At 42.6% G+C, this 21,857-nt stretch overlaps 1 long non-coding RNA gene and 1 pseudogene across 2 annotated transcripts; both read right to left on the reverse strand.

Annotated features, from left to right (window-relative positions):
• Positions 1–164: 164 nt before the first annotated feature.
• Positions 165–17,637, reverse strand: LOC124663519 (annotated as a pseudogene).
• A 1,126-nt stretch (positions 17,638–18,763) lies between these two features.
• Positions 18,764–19,924, reverse strand: LOC124658877. 2 transcript variants are annotated; one of them, XR_006989372.1, is made up of 4 exons: positions 19,769–19,924; positions 19,459–19,670; positions 19,280–19,381; positions 18,764–19,188 (listed from the first exon to the last, which is right to left on the reverse strand). It is a non-coding gene; the product is annotated as an uncharacterized LOC124658877 (long non-coding RNA). The 2 variants fall into 2 exon arrangements; XR_006989371.1 differs by having other exon boundaries at positions 19,459–19,924.
• Positions 19,925–21,857: the final 1,933 nt, after the last annotated feature.

Here is a 21,857-nt window from a genome sequence, read left to right on the forward strand (position 1 = left end):
GTATACCTACAGATATTCGTCATAAACAAATATATCTGATTATCTTAACAAATAACAAATAATGAAATTAACGTTTCAAGATAATAAGTTGCACTTTGAAATTGAACTGATGACAATAATCAAGAAAACACAGCGTATCTTCACCTGATTCGTTTTCCTGATGACTACTCCTCGGGTGCCTCCTCAGAATCTGAAAGAGGTAGCTTTGCCTCTTGGGGCGAGGGCGGCGCTCTTGTGTCGCTTTGCCTCTTGGGGCCTCGCTTTGGACGTCCACTGGTCAGAGAGGTTTGTGGAGTGTTTTGCCGGTTCGGTGGAGGCGGGTTCGTCTTCGGCCAGGTGGGACGCGACCTCGGGGTCGGTGTGGTAGTTGGAGCAGTGGCTCCGGTCTTTTCGCCTCCGCCTGTTGCGTTGAGGTGTGGTGTCGACCTGGTTGGTCGTCGACCCGTGTGGAGCGCAGCCTCGGGGCTGGCGTGTGGTGTCGTGTTGTAACGGTTTTCGGCCAGTTTTCCTCATAAACGGGCCAACTCTTTTCTCCTATATCAATGAAAGGCAAAGCTTTTGCCTCGTTTCAAAAAAAAAAAAGAATCTGAAAGAGGTAGCCGGGTACCCAATCCAATATCATGTCCATTCCAAGTACTCCACAGAATCATCGTAAGCCCCCAGCCTGGCGGAAGCACTCATCGGCATCGTATCAGCTTGCACCATGTTCCGTAGCATAGCCTTACTATGCCAGCGGAAAAACTCAAGTCGCCATGTTCCGCTTGATCAAGATGCTCGCATTGATCTAACACATACAAGATATCCAAACTACACTGCAGAGGCAGGAAGCTCTTGCCTGCAGTCCTTCAGAAGTGTATTCTAAACATAAATTGGCCAAGGGAATGAATATCTCGGAAGAAGTCTCTTTCGGTTCATCCATTGCAATAGATTAGCATCTTCCCAAGCGTCTCCTAGTTCCCGTCAACAATATAGCTGACATCTGAATGCAACATCTTGGGCGTCCTGGCATGATAGAACTTCTTCCACGGGACCTGCTGCAATACATTAACCATAACCAAGCTGCAAAAGTAAAAAAAAAAAACATGTAGTGAAATAATAACCACTAATATGTCAAGTAAATTGTTACCAAAATTCACGAGCCGAGAGCGACAATCGAACATCATGCTATACTTTTTTGACAAAGAGAACATATTAGTATTGCGAAGATACCAATTACATCCAGTCTCTGCGTTGCCCTAATAGAAATATGGATGCACATAGTAAAAAAAATCAAGCATCATGTTATCTGCAGTGAGAAGAACCATAGGTACTACCCCTCTGCCTCAGCGTATGCAATGCAATTTGAGGATTCGATCTGTTCCAGCGTTCAGCACATCATTTGGGGGTGTGATGCGTCTCTCAAGTGTCGCATATTCGCTTGGTTGGCAACCTTAGTACTTGCGAGTGTCGAGTGGGAACAGAAATTCCCTTTGGTCACTGTTCGGGCTTTGACTCGCTCTAGATCTGACCATACTTCGCTTTTGATCGATGCGGGGATCCAGACACATGTAGGTAATAAACCGCGATTCTCGTTTGAGTTGGCTTGGTTAGAATAGGACGGGTTTTATGAGCTCATTGCAACTGAATGGGCAGCCTGCCCCCTTGGAAAAACACCGATTCAAACATGGCAAAATAAAATTAGGCATTTGCGCCGTTTTTTACGAGGTTGGGCAAAGAATTTAGGGTTAATTGGATCTATGCCATTCCAATTTTCACAAGTTGGAGAAATGCCATTACAAAAACTGAAGTTGGAGATATGCCACTCCAACTTTGCTATACCTCTACATATGCCACTATCTCCAATACCAGGACATATACGGGCTATATACGGATGTGTACGTGGTTATGTGAACACTTCTTTTCTACTTCTCCTGGTCAACCCCCAGTACCCGCTCACACAATCGATCCCAAATTCACTCGACAGCTCACGCGACGAACCCTAACTACGGAGGCGAGCCGCGGCGGAGGGAGGCGAGCGCCGGCGGTTGCTGGAGGGAGGGCGAGCGCCACCGTTGTCTGGAGCCACGCCCCCGACGGAGTTGTGCCGGGCGCCGCCGCTGCCAGATGCTGCCGTGGAGGGCTGCCGTGGGTTGAGGTCCGCGTCGCTGCGGGTGGTGGCACGATCGACGCGCCTGATACGCGTACAGCACGCGTCCGTTGGGAACCCCAAGAGGAAGGTGTGATGCGTACAGCAGCAAGTTTTTCCTCAGTAAGAACCAAGGTTTATCGAACCAGTAGGAGCCAAGAAGCACGTTGAAGGTTGATGGCAGCGGGATGTAGTGCGGCGCAACACCAGGGATTCCGGCGCCAACGTGGAACCTGCACAACACAACCAAAGTACTTTGCCCCAACGAAACAGTGAGGTTGTCAATCTCACCGGCTTGCTGTAACAAAGGATTAGATGTATAGTGTGGATGATGATTGTTTGCAGAAAACAGTAGAACAAGTATTGCAATAGATTGTATTCAATGTAAAAGAATGGACCGGGGTCCACAGTTCACTAGAGGTGTCTCAGTAAGGTTTTCCGTATCGTGGCTCTCGGTACTGGGGGTTTCGCGACGAAGGCTTGATACGTCTCCAACGTATCGATAATTTCTTGTGTTCCATGCCACATTATTGATGTTATCTACATGTTTTATGCACACTTTATGTCATATTCGTGCATTTTCTGGAACTAACCTATTAACAAGATGCCGAAGTGCCGATTGCTTGTTTTCTACTGTTTTTGGTTCCGGAAAGGCTGTTCGGGCAATATTCTCGGAATTGGACGAAATCAACGCCAAACCTCCTATTTTCCCCGGAAGGCTCCGGAACACCGAAGAAGAGTCGGAGAGGAGCCGGGGGCCCCACACCATAGGGCCGCGCGGGCCGGGTGCCGGCCGCGCCGGCCTAGGGTGAGGCCGCCTGTCAGCCCTCCTGCGCCGCCTCTTCGCCTATATAACCCCTTTCGACCTAAAAACGCAGTACCAATTGACGAAACTCCGGAAAGACTCCGGGGGCGCCGCCACCGTCACGAAACTCCAATTCGGGGGACGAACTACGTTCCGGCACCCTGCCGGAGCGGGGAAGTGCCCCGGAAGGCTTCTCCATCGACACCGCTGCCATCTCCACCGCCATCTTCATCACCGCTGCTTGCTCCCATGAGGAGGGAGTAGTTCTCCATCGAGGCTCGGGGCTGTACCGGTAGCTATGTGGTTAATATCTCTCCATGTACTTCAATACAATGATCTCATGAGCTGCTTTACATGATTGAGATTCATCTGAGTTTTGTATCACTACTATCTATGTGCTACTCTAGCAAAGTTATTAAAGTAGTTCTATTCCTCCTGCATGTGTGCAAAGGTGACAGTGCGTGCACCGTGTTAGTACTTGGTTTATGCTATGATCATGATCTCTTGTAGATTATGGAGTTAACTATTGCTATGATAATATTGATGTGATCTATTCCTCCTACATATGCATGAAGGTGACGAGTGTGCATGCTATGCTAGTACTTGGTTTAGTAGCGTTGATCTATCTTACACTAAAGGTTACTTAAACATGAGCATTATTGTGGAGCTTGTTAACTCCGGCATTGAGGGTTCGTGTAATCCTACGCAATGTGTTCATCATCCAACAAAAGTGTAGAGTATGCATTTATCTATTATGTTATGTGATCAATGTTGAGAGTGTCCACTAGTGAAAGTGTAATCCCTAGGCCTTGTTCCTAAATACTGCTGAGTTACTACTGCTTGTTTACTACTGCTGCGTTACTACTGCTGAGTTACTACTTCTTGTTTACTGTTTTACTGCGTTACTACTGCTGCAATAGCACCACCATCAACTACACGCCAAGCACTTTTCTGGCACCGTTGCTACTGCTCATACTTATTTATACCACCTATATTTCACTATCTCTTCGCCGAACTAGTGCACCTATTTGGTGTGTTGGGGACACAAGAGACTTCTTGCTTTGTGGTTGCAGGGTTGCATGAGAGGGATATCTTTGACCTCTTCCTCCCTGAGTTCGATAAACCTTGGGTATCCACTTAAGGAAACTTGCTGCTGTTCTACAAACCTCTGCTCTTGGAGGCCCAACACTGTCTACAGGAAAGGAGGGGGAACGTAGACATCAAGCATTTTTCTGGCGCCGTTGCCGGGGAGGAAAGGTAAAAGGCACTCATACTACGGTCTCAGGTAAAGTATTTTTCTGGCGCCGTTGTGTGTGTGCTCAAAGCTATTTCCTTTAGATCCTGCAATTGCATCTTGTTGTTTCTTGTTTACACTAGTTTGGCATAATGTACAAGAGTGAGCTTCTTATTCTATTTCCTGATTTAAAACATGGATTGTTTGATGCGAAAATTAAAAAACCTATGAAATCTTCTTTGCATGCTGGTAGTAATATTAGTATGAACGCTTTGAACACCATTGTTGACAATAATATAGAAAGTTCTAAGCTTGGGGAAGCTGGTTTTCATGATATTTTTAGTCCCCCAAGCATTGAGGAGAAAATTTTCTTTGATGATACTTTGCCTCCTATTTGTGATGATTATAATAGTGGTCTTTTGGCGCCACCTACTATGGAGAGTGAATTTTATTGTGATTATACTATGCCTCCTACACTTGATGAGAATAATAATGATAGCTACTTTGTTGAATTTGCTCCCACTACAACTAATAAGATTGACTATGCTTATGTGGAGAGTAATAATTTTATGCATGAGACTCATGATAAGAATGCTTTATGTGATAGTTATATTGTTGAGTTTGCTCATGATGCTACTGAAAGTTATTATGAGAGAGGAAAATATGGTTGTAGAAATTTTCATGTTACTAAAATACCTCTCTATGTGCTGAAATTTTTCAAGCTACACTTGTTTTATCTTCCTATGCTTGTTACTTTGCTCCTCATGAACTTGTTTATTTACAAGATTCCTATGCATAGGAAGCATGTTAGACTTAAATGTGTTTTGAATTTGCCTCTTGATGCTCTCTTTTGCTTCAAATACTATTTCTTGCGAGTGCATCATTAAAACTGCTGAGCCCATCTTAACGGCTAAAAAGAAAGAACTTCTTGGGAGATAACCCATGTGTTATTTTGCTACAGTACTTTGTTTTATATTTGTGTGTTGGAAGTTGTTTACTACTGTAGCAACCTCTCCTTATCTTAGTTTTGAGTTTTGTTGTGCCAAGTTAAGCCGTTGATAGAAAAGTAAGTACTAGATTTGGATTACTGCGCAGTTCCAGATTTCTTTGCTGTCACGAATCTGAGCCCACTGCCCTGTAGGTAACTCAGAAAATTATGCCAATTTACTTGAGTGATCCTCAGATATGTACGCAACTTTCATTCAATTTGAGCATTTTCATTTGAGCAAGTCTGGTGGCCTAATAAAATCCATCTTTACGGACTGTTCTGTTTTGACAGATTCTGCCTTTTATTTCGCATTGCCTCTTTTGCTATGTTGGATGAATTTCTTTGATCCATTGATGTCCAGTAGCTTTATGCAATGTCCAGAAGTGTTAATAATGATTGTGTCACCTCTGAACATGTTAATTTTTATTGTCCACTAACCCTCTAATGAGTTGTTTCGAGTTTGGTGTGGAGGAAGTTTTCAAGGGTCAAGAGAGGAGGATGATATACTACGATCAAGGAGAGTGAAAGCTCTAAGCTTGGGGATGCACCCGGTGGTTCACCCCTGCATATATCAAGAAGACTCAAGCGTCTAAGCTTGGGGATGCCCAAGGCATCCCCTTCTTCATCGACAACATTATCAGGTTCCTCCCTGAAACTATATTTTTATTCCATCACATCTTATGTGCTTTTTCTTGGAGCGTCTGTTTGTTTGTTTCTATTTTTGTTTGTGTTTGAATAAATTGGATTACATCATGCTTGTGTGGGAGAGAGACACGCTCCGCTGGTTCATATGAACGCATGCGTTCTTAGCTCATAATATTCATGGCGAAGTTTCTCCTTCGTTAAATTGTTATATGGTTGGAATTGGAAAATGATACATGTAGTAATTACTATAAATGTCTTGGGTAATGTGATACTTGGCAATTGTTGTGCTCATGTTTAAGCTCTTGCATCATATGCTTTGCACCCATTAATGAAGAAATACATAGAGCATGCTAAAATTTGGTTTGCATAATTGGTTTCTCTAAGGTCTAGATAATTTCTAGTATTGAGTTTGAACAACAAGGAAGACGGTGTAGAGTTTTATAATGTTTTCAATATGTCTTTTATGTGAGTTTTGCTGCACCGGTTCATCCTTGTGTTTGTTTCTAACAAGCCTTGCTAGCCTAAACCTTGTATCGAGAGGGAATACTTCTCATGCATCCAAAATACTTGAGCCAACCACTATGCCATTTGTGTCCACCATACCTACCTACTACATGGTATTTTCCCGCCATTCCAAAGTAAATTGCTTGAGTGCTACCTTTAAAATTCCATCATTCACCTTTGCAATATATAGCTCATGGGACAAAATAGCCTTAAAAACTATTGTAGTATTGAATATGTAATTATGCACTTTATCTCTTATTAAGTTGCTTGTTGTGCGATAACCATGTTTTGCGGGAACGCCATCAACTCATTGTTGAATTTCATGTGAGTTGCTATGCATGTTCGTCTTGTCTGCAAGTAAGGGCGATCTACACTGAGTTGAATGGTTTGAGCATGCATATTGTGAGAGAAGAACATTGGGCCGCTAACTAAAGCCATGATTCATGGTGGAAGTTTCAGTTTTGGACAATTATCCTCAAATCTCTAATGAGAAAAGAATTAATTGTTGTCAAATGCTTAAAGCATTAAAAGAGGAGTCCATTATCTGTTGTCTATGTTGTCCCGGTATGGATGTCTAAGTTGAGAATAATCAAAAGCGAGAAATCCAAATGCGAGCTTTCTCCTTAGACCTTTGTACAGAGCGGCATAGAGGTACCCCTTTGTGAAACTTGGTTAAAGCATATGTATTGCGGTGATAATCCGGGTAGTCCAAGCTAATTAGGACAAGGTGCGAGCACTATTGGTACACTATGCATGAGGCTTGCAACTTATAAGATATAATTTACATGATGCATATGCTTTATTACTACCGTTGACAAAATTGTTTCATGTTTTCAAAATCAAAGCTCTAGCACAAATATAGCAATCGATGCTTTTCCTCTATGAGGACCGTTCTTTTACTTTCAATGTTGAGTCAGTTCACCTATTTCTCTCCACCTCAAGAAGCAAACACTTGTGTGAACGACTGTGCATTGATTCCTACATACTTGCTTATTGCACTTATTATATTACTCTATGTTGACAATATCCATGAGATATACATGTTACAAGTTGAAAGCAACCGCTGAAACTTAATCTTCTTTTGTGTTGCTTCAATACCTTTACTTTGAATTATTGCTTTATGAGTTAACTCTTATGCAAGACTTATTGATGCTTGTCTTGAAGTGCTATTCATGAAAAGTCTTTGCTATATGATTCACTTGTTTACTCATGTCATATCCATTGTTTTGATCGCTGCATTCACTACATATGCTGTACAAATAGTATGATCAAGTTTATGATGGCATGTCACTCCAGAAATTATCTTTGTTATCGTTTTACCTGCTCGGGACGAGCAGAAACTAAGCTTGGGGATGCTGATACGTCTCCAACGTATCGATAATTTCTTGTGTTCCATGCCACATTATTGATGTTATCTACATGTTTTATGCACACTTTATGTCATATTCGTGCATTTTCTGGAACTAACCTATTAACAAGATGCCGAAGTGCCGATTCTTTGTTTTCTACTCGTTTTTGGTTCCGAGAAAGGCTGTTCGGGCAATATTCTCGGAATTGGACGAAATCAACGCCAAACCTCCTATTTTCCCCGGAAGGCTCCGGAACACCGAAGAAGAGTCGGAGAGGAGCCGGGGGGCCCCACACCATAGGGCCGCGCGGGCCGGGGTGCGGCCGCGCCGGCCTAGGGTGAGGCCGCCTGTCAGCCCTCCTGCGCCGCCTCTTCGCCTATATAACCCCTTTCGACCTAAAAACGCAGTACCAATTGACGAAACTCCGGAAAGACTCCGGGGCGCCGCCACCGTCACGAAACTCCAATTCGGGGGACGGAACTCTGTTCCGGCACCCTGCCGGAGCGGGGAAGTGCCCCGGAAGGCTTCTCCATCGACACCGCTGCCATCTCCACCGCCATCTTCATCACCGCTGCTGCTCCCATGAGGAGGGAGTAGTTCTCCATCGAGGCTCGGGGCTGTACCGGTAGCTATGTGGTTAATATCTCTCCATGTACTTCAATACAATGATCTCATGAGCTGCTTTACATGATTGAGATTCATCTGAGTTTTGTATCACTACTATCTATGTGCTACTCTAGCAAAATTATTACTGTGCAAAGGTGACAGTGCGTGCACCGTGTTAGTACTTGGTTTATGCTATGATCATGATCTCTTGTAGATTATGGAGTTAACTATTGCTATGATAATATTGATGTGATCTATTCCTCCTACATATGCATGAAGGTGACAGTGTGCATGCTATGCTAGTACTTGGTTTAGTAGCGTTGATCTATCTTACACTAAAGGTTACTTAAACATGAGCATTATTGTGGAGCTTGTTAACTCCGGCATTGAGGGTTCGTGTAATCCTACGCAATGTGTTCATCATCCAACAAAAGTGTAGAGTATGCATTTATCTATTCTGTTATGTGATCAATGTTGAGAGTGTCCACTAGTGAAAGTGTAATCCCTAGGCCTTGTTCCTAAATACTCTGCTGAGTTACTACTGCTTGTTTACTACTTGCTGCGTTACTACTTTGCTGAGTTACTACTGCTTGTTTCTTGTTTCTTTGCGTTACTACTTGCTTGCAATACCACCACCATCAACTACACGCCAAGCACTTTTACGCACCGTTGCTACTTGCTCATACTTATTTATACCACCTATATTTCACTATCTCTTCGCCGAACTAGTGCACCTATTTGGTGTGTTGGGGACACAAGAGACTTCTTGCTTTGTGGTTGCGGGGTTGCATGAGAGGGATATCTTTGACCTCTTCCCCCTGAGTTCGATAAACCTTGGGTATCCACTTAAGGGAAACTTGCTGCTGTTCTACAAACCTCTGCTCTTGGAGGCCCAACACTGTCTACAGGAAAGGAGGGGGAACGTAGACATCAAGGCTTTAAGTAGGCGGAAGGGCAACGCGGGGGGCCACACGAGGGCCCCACACACCAGGGCCGCGCGGCCAAGGGCCAGGCCGCGCCGCCCTGTGGTGTCGGCGCCTCGTGGCCCCACTTCCTTTCCCCTCGGTCTTCCGGAAGCTTCGTGCAAAAATAGGACCCTGGGCGTTGATTTCGTCCAATTCCGAGAATATTTCCTTACTAGGATTTCTGAAACCAAAAACAGCAGAAAACGACAAGCGGCTTTTCGGCATCTCGTTAATAGGTTAGTGCCGGAAAATGCATAAATACGACATATAATGTGTATAAAACATGTAGATATCATCAATAATGTGGCATGGAACATAAGAAATTATCGATACGTCGGAGACGTATCAGCGCCCAAGGAGGGCCCTACAGCGGTGGCGGACGAAGGCGAGCGACGGCGGTTGCTAGCGGAGGCAAGCCACGCCGGTGTCTGGTGGCCGCGCCCCCCGACGGACTTGTGCTGGGTGCCGCCGCCGTCGCTTCCAGATGCGGCTGTGGAGGGTCGGCCCGGCTTGAGGTGTGCGCCGCCAGACGAAGGCGAACGACGGCGGTTGCTGGCGGAGACGAGCCACGCCGGTGTCTGGTGGCCGCGCCCCCCGACGGAGTTGTGCTGGGCGCCGCCGCCGCGGCTTGAGGCTTGAGGGCGCAACAACAGGATGAAGCTGACCCCAGAGTGCCTGTCCATGGAGTTGCCGATCCCGGATTCACCATACGAGTAAGTGCATGGCTTCTCTGTCTCAACTCTCTGTTTCTTGAATGTACAGATAGTTGTAGGCTCAAATTGACTATGTTCTGTGCAATTTTCCCTGAATTTGTAGGATCGAATTGACGAATAATTTTAGCTTAGATCTTGTTATTCAAGGGTTTGTGCTGAAGGAACCAAACGGTAGAAAATCATATGTGAAGGGAAAAATAATTAGATGGAATGTAACCTCGGATGATTTCATGATAGATGTGCTTATGGATGGATTAACTGCAGAGCTTAGAGTTGGCAGAGATCAGAGTATTACCGTGTGGTATTTTAACATGATAATGGCGCAAGATGTTAGACTAATCGAAAACGACCAATTTCATGTGATGTTTAACATGTACAGAGCAGAGAGGAAGCTTGCACTTGCTATTGTTGTGCTTGATAACATTTGTTCAGAAACTCTCGTGCCTATGCTTGACAACGGTGTTCATGTGCCTGAGCCTACAATTCCTGATAATGACGTGCTACTGGTGAGTTTCCAAGGATGCCCTCTAACTCCTAGTAAAGTTGCAGCATCTAATTCAACCTCGCCATTAAAGCAATTTGAACAAGTGGTGCCATCTGCCGCTATTATAGAAACTGACCCATTTGACATAGTTGAGGAGTATCACAGTTTTTTATTTTCTGTATTTTTGCACCTCGGTTTAAGGGGCCAAATATGCCCAGAAATGGCTGAAACTTGAACAATAGACTCATATCACAGTTTTTGATTTTCTGTATTTTTTTTAGATTTTACTGAGAAGTTCAAAATTTTGGCAAAAATTTGAATTTTTTTGAAATTTTTGGCGCCCAAAAATGTCAAATATGCTGTCAAAAGTTGAAAATGGTGGTATTATGGTAGATACGTATGTACACACTGAAATACATGTATTATTTGAACCGTTATTCCTTTCAAGTGCACAAAATGGCATACATAGAGGTATTGGAGAGTTGGAGTGGCATATATCCAAGTTCAGTTTTTGTAATGGCATTTCTCCAACTTGTGAAAATTGGAGTGGCATAGATCCAATTAACCCAAGAATTTAAGCGGAAAATACAAGAGGGAGACGCAACGGTTGTTGAGCATTATAGACGCGTTGGACATTGAGGGGAAACAATGACCTTATCAATAGTGGAGCGCAATGAACTAAAGCAAGGCAATAAAAAGTTGAATAAGCTTCATCGCGAGGAAGAGATTAAGTGGGCGCAAAGGACTAAAGTAAAGTACATCCAGGAAGGGGGAGATAATACCAAATATTTCCACCTCATAGCCAATGGTAAACATAGAAAAAAGAAAATTTATCAACTTGAACAAGATGAGGGTACCATTGTCGGAGATGATAATCTAAGGGTATACATTTTGAAGTATTATAAAAAGTTGTTTGGTAATCAAGAGCCTAGTTCGGTCACGTTGGACGAGGACAGAACTGAAGATATTCCGCAATTGTCAGGGGAGGAGAATAGAGTATTAGTTGCGAACTACTCGATGGAGGAGGTTCATGACGCTATTTTCCAGATGGAACATAATAAATCACCTGGACCGGATGGCTTCCCTGCGGAGTTTTATCAACACTTTTGGGGGGTTATTAAAAATGATCTGATGGCTTTATTTGAGAGCTTTCAGAAAGGAGATTTTCCTCTCTATAAGCTGAATTTTGGGGTGATTACTTTACTGCCTAAAAAACAAAATGCAACTCAGATTCAACAATATAGGCCAATATGTTTACTCAATGTGAGTTTCAAAATATTTACTAAAGTTGCGACAATCCGTACTTCTGCGGTAGCGCAAAAAGTGATTAGACCTACACAGACGACGTTTATTCCTAGAAGACATATTCTAGAGGGCGTGCTAGTTCTACATGAGACGATACATGAAATGCATAGAAGAAAACTCGATGGGGTGATTTTTATAATTGACTTTGAAAAGGCATATGATAAGGTTAAATGGCCCTTTCTGCAACAAGTTCTTCGTATGAAGGGATTTGATCCTATTCGGTGCGATAGAATAAAGCAATATATGCAGGGTGGGAGTGTTGGTATAAGGGTAAATGATGTTATTGGGCATAATTTTCAAATCAAGAAGGGATTACGCCAGGAAGACCCTTTATCCCCAATTCTTTTCAATATTGTCACTGATATGTTAGCGATTCTGATTGCTAGGGCTAAGGATGAAGGTAAAGTGGGGAGTTTGTTGCCTCATCTCATTGACGGTAGAATCTTTATTTTATAGTACGCGGATGATACAATTCTATTTTTGGAACATGATATTGCTAAGGCCGTTAATATGAAATTGGTCATATGCATTTTTAAACAACTACCGGGATTAAAAATAAACTTCCACAATAGTAAAATTTTTGCATTTGGCAAGGCAAAGGATTTGGAGGACCAGCACCAAACACATTTTTGGGTGTGGGTCTGGAACTCTACCTTAAAAGTACTTGAGGATTCCGGTACATTATAGGACTTTGAGGAATGCGGAATGGAATCCTATTGAAACTTGGTTTGCCTCCAAATTGGGGTGTTGGCGTAGTAAATTATTGTCTTATGGTGATAGGTTGGTTCTGATTAATTCGGTTCTTACAAGTCTTCCAATGTTTATGCTCTCCTTCTTGGAAATCCCAATTGGGGTGAGGAAGAGGTTAGATTATTATAGATCAAAAAAATTCTGGCAATCTGATGAACATAAGAAAAAATGTAGATTATCTAAATAGAATATTCTGTGTAGACCGAAGGATCAAGGTGGGTTGGGAATTGAAGTACTGGAATTAAAGAACAAATGTTTACTAAGCAAATGGTTCTTTAAACTTCTTTCTGAGGAGGGTATGTGGCAGCAGCTTTTATGTAACAAATACCTTAAAAACAAAACACTTGCACAAGTGGAGGTTAAACCGACTGATTCTTCTTTTTGGAAGGGTCTCATGCATGTTAAAGATGATTTCTTCCAGAGAGGTTATTTCAGAGTAGGGGATGGAACATCTGTTAGGTTCTGGGAGGATGTGTGGCTGAGAGATACGCCACTATCTCATCAATATCCGGCACTCTATAATATTGTTCAACATAAAAATGTGTTAGTATCGACGGTTTTTGCTACTGACCCTATTAATATTTCTTTTAGAAGAGGTCTGAACGATAATAAGTGGGTGCAATGGTTACATTATGCCAACGATTAATTACAATTGATTTAACATCTGAGCATGCTAAGTTTATTTGGAAGCTTACGGATTCAGGTATTTTTTCGGTCAAGTCTATGTACCTTGATTGGATGAATGGCCATACTATCTATCTTCGCAGGTATCTATGGAAGTCAAAGATTCCCTTGAAAATTAAAAAAAATTATGTGGTTTCTTAGTACTAAGGTGCTTTTAACTAAGGATAATCTAGCTAAACGGAAGTGGAAGGGATGTCAAAAGTGTTGTTTTTGTGATTTCACGGAAGTGGCGTATGATGTACCTTACTTATAACATTCCCCCACCAGCTAATATTACTAATATGTTTGGTAGATGGCTTAATGGGGTAAGGAAAGAGGACAAACAGAAAATTCGAATTGGTGTTTCAGATCTTTGTTGGGCTATTTGGAGAACTAGAAATGATATTATCTTTAACAAACAAAGTGAAACTATTTTTTTGCAGGTTATTCGGCGAGCTGCTCATTCAATTCAGCAATGGGTTTTACTTCTCCCAGTGGAGCAGCGGGAGGATATGGTTATTGAATGCAACCGGATGTTAGTGGTTGCTCAGGACTTCTTTTTCCAGGCTACCGGGTGGTGACATCTTAATAGAATAGCAAATGCATAGCTTTTCTGTTTGCCATATTTTCAACTGGTTGATTCTTGTATCGATCTTAGCTTTTTCGTGATTGTAATAAGTGATGATGGATTTTCGGTGACTTGATACTTTGTTTTAATAAAGCAAGCAGTGTGCAATAGATGCAGAGGCTGGGGCTATGCTCCTTTATCGAGAAAAAGTGCACACTGCTGATTGTTTGGCAACGAAGGGATGGCCGCACAATGTTGCATGCAATTTATGCTTGAGTAAACCCACTTGCTGGCAACTTGCCCTGTGGCCATAAGACTCTAGGATCAGGTGCTTGCGACGGCACAACTGCCGTCCACCTACAGCAGCCAAAGCCGAGAAGAAAGAACTGGACTCTGACATGGTGGATGCTATGGAAGGAGCGTAATGCTAGGTCGCATATTTCAGAATACTGCAGTCTCCCTCACTTGGTTACACGCTTGCATCATCGAGGAAGCTAAATTATGGAGGAGTGCAGGCTGTACAAGGGCACGTGACTTGCTGTTAAGACTGATGGAACCAGACTTAGGTCTAGTTTCAGTTTGTTTTGGCGCTGGAAAATCCCACGTATATGTCTTTTCTTTGCTTGTTGTTTAGGTTCTTCATTGTTCCCAGTCGTTCATCTGTAAATTGTACATCTTATACCCTTATACTTCAGTCTGCCTTTTCGTTAAAAAAAAACCACTGCCAAGTTTTTTTTTTAGAAAACTAGGCACGGCACCATTTTATTAAAACGAAGCCAGGGGTCCATGTGTAGCATGCGAGGAGAAAGAGTGTTATACTTCTAGCTATGTTCTGCACTACTTATTACATCTCCAGAATTAATTTTCTACTTCATTATAGACACACCATCATATACCAAAAACTAACAAGATCTGAAACATGTTATAAATCATCTACAAGTTATAGTTCTCGTTTCAGTTCAAAAAAATGATTGTTGTCAGTGGCGGAGCTTAGGGCAAGAGGGGGGGGGGCGCGCCCCAGCTTTGTACCAAACTGTGAAGGATTTTTTGAGAGCAACCCCCAAATGCTCATATTTTGCCATTTGCCCCCCCCCCCCCCTCCACCGACGATTTTCTGCCAAGCTCCGCCACTACAGATGATGATGAAAATAAAGAGGCTGCTGATGTGAACGGCGTAGCATTTTCTCCGACTCATGGTCTTTGGCCGCGGAAGGAGATGCCCGGTGAGGCTTAATAGGATGGTGCATCGGTTGCGCTCGGTTCGCCTTCAGCGGGGCAAAGAGTTGATCATGTCACAGTAAAACGCTCGCTTACCAGGATCCATGATGTTTAATAGTTATGTATTATATACTCAGATATAGATATATATTAGTACTATCCAATGATCTTTACTTATGGGCATGAATATTATTCTTCAAAGGGTAACCTTTAATAGTACTATGACAAAACTTTTGCAAGCATACGTATCATCTCACGGGCGCGGCGTGACGTGCCAGTGTGAATATATAGCTCGCAACGCTTCACCACATGGGCATTGGAGAGACATCATTTTCTACCAATTACGGCCGCCACGTCGACATTTGCTAAAAAAACATTTTTTTTTACGTTTCTCTCATTTTATTTTCTGACGGTAACTTTTAGGGACAACTTAACTTTTTACCGGTATTTACCCCACAGTACCTCCTCGACGGTGAGAAATTCTCCAAAAGTATTTCTTCAACCATTTTTTTGTTTCTCTCTTTTTTACTCTGAGACAGTAACTTTTCGAGATAATTTCCCCGCTGTAATGTCCCACTGCCAGAAGGTACCTCCTCTACGATGAGTAATTCTCCTGTAGTATTTCTCTAGTAGTGATTTATTTTTTTCCCTTTCCTATTCTTTGACACATTTTCCGAGTTGTAGTCTCACCATGGTAACTTGGAAGCTGATTTGTCGGTTTTTATGGTTATTTCTGCACACCGAATTTTGACCTCAGCAGTGATTATTCGACATTAATCCTTCATAGGCATGCCAGTAGTTATTCCACGCAAATCATGGGTCCTAAATAGTAATTTCTCTATGGTAATTATTTAACAACAGCTTTTTCAAAGACGCGTAATTCTTCTGCGGTTGTATTTTACCGATAACTTTTAAAGGTGCATAGGAAGCATCTTCATCAGTAATTTTTAAATGTGCACGAGCAGCAATCTTTAGCAATAATTTGCCAATGGTAACTCTCGATCCGTAGTTGCTTTCTTTCTATAGTATATTAGTGGTTCTCTTATGGTAACTGCGAGAAATAAAATACTCCACTATATATCGCCTCTTATATTAAAAAATGATATTAATCCCTTACGAGAATAGGACTACCTTCTTCCACAGCTATTTCGACCAAAAAAAAAAGCTACATTATCCATCGCCTCTTTTATTCACGATTCACGGGAGTAATTTTTTTATTAATATTCCCGTGCGGCACGCAGTGCTAATGCTTCCTAGTACACCTCAAGACTAGACCATGAAAGCGCGTGTTGCCGCGCCCGTCTATATTCAAGGAAATGAAGGATATGATGTACACATGTATGGACAGGCCTTCTCATCTTGTGTGAATAACTGTAGAATCTGCAGAAAGTATCGTGATATTCTAATCAAACTCTCAAATATATGGTTTGTGTACATTGTATGTACGCATTATCTATATCTATATCTATATCTATATCTATATCTATATCTATAACTAATACCTAATACTAAAGGAGCTAAGGTTTCCTTGGTTTCATCCGTCGAAGTGCGCTTTGGTCCAACCCACTCTACGTTTTCCTACCTCCCCCTCGTGTGCCCGTTTGCTGCTTCGTGTTCCTAAAGGAAACCTCCCGCTGAAGAATTATTAGCACAGCTTGCCGTCCATCGGAACCTTCCCCAACTGAATCCATCACAAAGTCCAAGTCCGTCCCGAGGCTTCCCTACGAAACTCAGCAGACGCAGTAGAAAATCTGGACCATTACGCCCTGATCGCACCAAATTATTTAATACCTAGAAATACCACCGTACCGTACCGTAGTCCAGCTCCATCGCGATCGGTCCTCGTGAATATATAAGTACAACCATCCTATTAGGTGGTTTACTAAACCTAGACTAGATTCGTTTGGACGCCACTCCTGATCCATCGAACGTCCGGCAGGCGGCGGCTCACCATGGCCAGCAACAACCAGTCGCGGATCTCACAAAGATGGAGACGATACAGCAGGGGGAGCCAGGACATAGAACGGGAGTGAAGTTGTCGGTGCTGTCGACGGAGGAGATTGCCGGCGGGGAAGAGGCTGCACTGCCCGCGTGGAATTAATCTCAGGCGCCGTGCACATTGACCGTGTTTGAGATCTCGATCTCGGTCCTCCACGCCGCCCCTTCACCTTCTCGGCGCGCCGCGAAGCACCTTCGCCTCCATGGGAGCCGTTCCGGCTGGCAGCGCCCTGCTCCAGCTGCTTCCGGACGCCTCGCAAAACCTTATTTGGCACCACCGACGGGAGAGATGGGTGTGACGGTTAGGTCGGCCCCGCGCGGCTGATGCCTCCAAAACAAAGGACATACGCGCAACCCCGCGTGGACTGCACCGCGCCCGCTGGCCTTCCACGAGCGTTGGTGTTCTTGGCGCCTGCTCTACCCTCCTTGGCCTGTAGTTGGAGACGGAAGACTGCAGACAGATAAATCAGGCGACGGTTGCTGGCCACGGTAGATCTAGATCGTATTCTCCTGACGCCGTGTTTAGGGCCTTAACAGTTGGAGGTGATCAAAATCTCCGAACCCTCCCGGCCGACGTCGCCATGGCAGCATCAACAACTGTTCACCAAAGACCGCGAGATTCCGGTGGACGTGCAACACCTGGGTGTCGAGAGTCAGCTTCTGGGGAAGCACGAGCACTTCAAGTCCGATCTCCTGAAGGTAAAAGTCCATGCCCATGACATCGAATATTGCTTTGAAGAAATAGTTGAAGCGTTTTAGATGTTAGCGCTGAGCATAGGACAGAGCGTTTAAAATATGGAAATACGAAGCTGCAACTATATACGAAGTTGTGAGATCAATATTTCATTATTTCTTTCTTACAGCAGTGTAAGACTGTATCTACATTGGACATACTGCAATCTCTGATAGTATTTACAACAGCTTATCTATTTCTTTTGAACCATTATTAAGATGCCAAGACAAATATATATTACTTTAGACTTGGTATTACTTCTCTGTGACACTATTTACATTGGACATATGAGTTGAAAAGAAAATATATGCAGTCAATTCAGAATTACATACAGGTAAGCCAATTCAGCTCCGCACGCAGACTTAACCAGGTGCGAACAAAACCGTCTGCTCCTTTGCTGAGCTATCTGTTTGTGACTCCTTGAAATAGCTTGCTTCTTTTTGTACATATTTTTTGTCTCTGTATTTATAATCACTAATTATTTGTGCAAATATGTACGCAAAAGGAAATTGTTTACCCCCGTTTATAATTCATACTTACTCCTAAGCAGAAGATGTCTATTTCAATTTAGGGATTCAGCTCACTTAAGTATGGCCACCAGCAGGGTCACCGCGGATGTGAATTTTGACAATTTGAGTAGGTAAATTCACTAGGAAAGCTGGATGAGAATATATTTGTAAGGAGAAATTATATACTCCCTCCGGTTCAAAATAATTACGCATAATTATTTTGAACTGGAAAGGGTAATAAATTAATTTTATTTTTTCTACTATTTCCTGATTGTATGGTCAGCATACAAACTTGGTATTTAAATAAAGTATGAGCTGAGATCAGAAAATTTCAAACTGTCCATTTACATGATTTAAAGTTTGGAAGGAGAAAGTGTGGACAAGCATACTCTCCAAGGTGTAATGGATGGTGCCCCGCGAAAATTCACCGGGGTTGGTGGAGAGGCAAAGGGAAGGGTTTTGTTTAGACGAATATGCCAGTCCGATCAGGTCAACATAATTTTCTTCTGGTTTTCGAGTATGGTTCTTAGATAGCATTCAACAATAATCTACCCGGAGCAACGCATGGGCATTTTTTGCTAGTGCATGCATAAGTGCAGAATACATGACAATAAACTTTCTAATGTAGCTGTAAAGTAATTATTGGTAGATGAAGGCGCAAGCTAGGTTCTTCCAATCCTCGCAAATCCAAGATCTTCACGAGGCGATGTCTTATGGTAGATGAAGGCGCAAGCTAGGTATTCATGAGCAGTTTCTTTTGGCTAGATTGATTTTTTCGATCTGTTTCTCCAGTCTCCACTGTAGTTACAATGTACTCTCTCAGTTACGTGATATAAGATGTTATTAACATCTTATATTTTGGGACGGACGGAGTAAATTGTTAGCTAAGCACATATATGAACTTAATGATGCCACACAAAAGGTGGTAGCAACTGAATTTATTTTGCCATTCTTCTTTCCATTGGATCCAACATCTTCACCGACTTCTCGGGACTGTTCAACCAGGGGTATTGGTGTGGCAGCAATCTACCATCACAGGAGAGAAGAGCACCATTACTATATGAGACTAAGGAGAGCAAGTACATAACGACAGAATCATACAATGTAATTAACTTACCATGGGCAGAGTAAGAGGCACCTCTGCTGTGGCAGATAGGGAGTGCAATTTCATTTCTTCAGTTCCAATGGAGTTGGAGTACTCGGCATCTTCTGATTCAGTCTGTTTCAGAAATAGAAATTTCAGGATAACAATAATGAGAAGCTAAAGGGAGAACTAAGGCATGGCCATATACTCACCAAATTGTTGTTGCTAGTAACACCCAGTGGACGTCCTTGTAACATGAGCTTCTTAGTTTGACCAAGAAATCATATTGGGTATCAAATTTGAATGAGATTCAAACTTATGAAATTAATACCACATCAGTATAAAAAATTGCACCTAAAAAGATGGTCCAAATAATGTATTCCTTTTTCTTTAGCACTAAGAAAATTCATCTTTGCAACTGTAGCTGAGCAATTCATAGGAAAAAAAATTTAAATTTCACTCGAACTGCAACTCGGCAACCAAAAATTGTGAATATGCATATCGTGGGAAATATGTCAGTACCTCAGGCTGGACCTGAATCTCGGTCCAAGGTGTGGTATTCATCATAAACCTTGCACACACAACTCCAAACATGTTTTTTGGTGATTGGACAAAGAAATCTTGAACAAGGCAGAACCTTCCTTTCCTAAAGCCGGAGTCTGAACTTGTCTGCAGCATGATTTGTTCATACACAGATACATTGTGTTCCCCTGCATAAAGTTTTAGTAATGAACACATAGCTCTATTGATTTGCGTATGTAAGCACATGCATAGATATATGTGAATAATAACAGATATCTTGCACAAGAAAATATTAAGTCTAGCAAAAAAAAGTAAAGTGCACACACAGTTCACGACACGCTTTACCAGCAAAAAAAATATTTATCTTTAGTTCATACGAAATTAAATTCTCAACGCAATTACCTCAATTTTATATGCTAATTTAGTGCTGAAGACAAGGATTAACTACAATGTTGAATGCAAGGATATACACTGGATGAATGGTTGAGCTCTTTTTTATTAACTCGGGGTTAGATCACTTCGCAGTGTGAAAGAAAACAATATACGGACTGGGTTGACAGGTTTGCAGTCATCCAATTTTCTAAGATCATTCTCCCTATGCAGCTCCATGTACTGAACTTGAAATGAATGAAATCCTCCAAGCATAAGATTTTTTCAATTTTAGGGATATTAATCCAAATTGTTCTTTCGTACAGAAGGTCTACGTGGTTCATTCACAAAAGACACCAGGATACCTTCAATACTAATGGGATGTGACTATAATCCCCATGAAGAATACTTGACATAACTGAAAGATAAACCGTGGGAATACAATAGGCTGACACAAAGGTTAATACACTAGTGGAAAATGGGGCATCCATCTAAGCCATTGGTACCGGTTCCCTTACGAACCGGTGCCAATGGGGCAATCTGCACCGGTTCGCGGGCTCAGGCGTGCGAGGAGCATTGGCACCGGTTCTTTAGGGGCTTTCGCATCGGTTCGTGTTAGGAACCGGTACGAAATGTCTTCGGCCATCTGTCAGACGCTTGGTGGGGCCCGGGCAGGACCTTTGGTACCGGTTTGTAACACGAACCGGTACCAAAGGGTTCCCCCTATATCATCATCGATCGAGCCCGTCCCTGGTCGTCCCCTGGCCGGCTCCTTTCCTGTTCTTCCTCTCACACACAAAATTTTTGCACCTCTCACACTCCAATAAATCACTAATTTTTCTCCACCATTTTAACAAGAATAAGGGCATTCATCTATCCAACGGTTAGCACTATCATCCTTTCTTCCGGCGTTCCTAATTTTGCACATCTCTTTGGTAGTTTTAACTCGTACTATTTTTCTAGTGCTAGCAAGGTGTTTGATGAAATTCCTAAGTTAGGGATTTTACTTTTTTATAATCAATTTGACCTGATATTATGGTATATTTTGTAGGTTTTAATTAGTATCATCCCCGTCTTACCGCCGTCGATCGCCAGCGTCGTCCCCTAGCCGGCACCGTACAACCTCGGTGAGCCTCTTCTTTTTTATAAAAAAACTTAGTTTTATGTGATGAACTTGAATATTAATTAAGTTGGTCACTCATATATCCATGATGTTGTGTACTTAATGATTTTTGATATACATATAAAATGCAGATGAGTCGACAATGGATGTACGGTGACCGGGTCCATCCCGAGTTCATTACTCGGCATGCATTATTTTCTCAACGTGGCTGAGGCAAACAGGCAGTCGAATGGTTTCATGTATTGTCCATGTAGTTCCCGTAAGAATATGAAGGATTACTCTACCTCGAAGACCCTTCACGTCCATCTGCTGGAGAATGGTTTCATGCCCAGCTATAATTGTTGGACCAAGCACGGAGAAAGAGGGGTTATATTGGAAGACAACGAAGAAGAAGAGGATAGTGACAACTATCCCTTATTCACTGAAGACGGTGGTAGTAGAATGGGGGAAGACGAAGCCGAAGAAGAGCCCATTTTCGATGAGCCGATTTTTGATGACCCGGATGACGATTTGGGTCGGGCCATTCTTGATGCGAAGATGAACTCGCGGAAATGAAAAGGAGAGGTTGAAGTTGGAGAAAATGTTAGAGGATCACAA

This window comes from Lolium rigidum, chromosome 6, assembly GCF_022539505.1.
Source record: "Lolium rigidum isolate FL_2022 chromosome 6, APGP_CSIRO_Lrig_0.1, whole genome shotgun sequence".
Lineage (NCBI taxonomy): Eukaryota > Viridiplantae > Streptophyta > Magnoliopsida > Poales > Poaceae > Lolium > Lolium rigidum.